This window comes from Calidris pugnax, unplaced genomic scaffold (assembly GCF_001431845.1).
Source record: "Calidris pugnax isolate Ruff unplaced genomic scaffold, ASM143184v1 scaffold347, whole genome shotgun sequence".
Taxonomy (NCBI): domain Eukaryota; kingdom Metazoa; phylum Chordata; class Aves; order Charadriiformes; family Scolopacidae; genus Calidris; species Calidris pugnax.
The window spans coordinates 456,520-457,461 of record NW_015091298.1 but is presented as its reverse complement, the minus strand read 5'-3'; positions in this window follow the sequence as shown (position 1 = coordinate 457,461).

The following is a 942-nucleotide window of genomic DNA, read 5'->3' as shown; positions in this document are numbered from 1 at the left end:
CTCGCTGCCCCCTGCTTTCGGCTCCTCTGTCTCCTCCGTCCCTCCCCTTCCCTGGCCTTCACCTCCTCTCTCTCGGGCTCCTTTACGCCTCCTCTTCTCCTTGGCTCTTTTTCATCTCTATTTTTTTGTCTTTTTTTCACGTTTTCATCTTTTTCATCTCTTTTTCGTTTCTTCTTTTTCTTGTTTTCTTCTGTTTTCCTCTAGTCTTGTCTTTTCTCTCTTCTATTTTTCTTCTTTTTCTTCTTCTTATTCTTTTTCTTCTCTTTTCCATCTCTCCTTTCCCTCTCCTCTTTTTCTTCTTTTCCTCTCCTTTTTCCCTTTTTCTTCTCTCTTTCCTCTCTTCTTTTCCCCTTCTTTCCCCTTTGTCTCTGCATTTTTTCCCTTCTTTTTCTTTGCATCTTTTTCTCTTTTTTTTTCTTTGCCTCTTTTTCTCTTTCTTTCTTCTTTTTCTTTTTTTTCTTTTTCTTTCTCTTTTTCTTTCTCTTTTTCTTTCTCTTTTTCTTTCTCTTTTTCTTTCTCTTTTTCTTTCCCTTTTTCTTTCTCTTTTTCTTTCTCTTTTTTCTTTCTCTTTTTTTCTTTCTCTTTTTCTTTTTTTCTTTCTCTTTTTCTTTCTCTTTTTCTTTTCCTTTCTCTTTCTCTTTTTCTCTTTTTCTTCTCCCCTCCTTTCCTTTTTTTCCCCTTTTCCCCCCCCTCCTCTCTTTTCCTTTTTTTTCCTTCTGTTTCTCTTTTTTTCCTTTTCTTTTTTTCTCTCTCTTTCTTCCTCCCCCCCCCATGACACCCCCCTTCCCCTGGCCACAGGTGGGTGCCCCCAGCCCCAGCAGGAGGGGAAGGCGCCAGTGGGGACCCGAAGCAGTGGGGAGGGGGCTGCAAGGTGGGGGGACACACACGGAGGGGAAGATGTTTGAGAGGGTGGGGGGACAACGAGGGGACAGTACAGTTCCC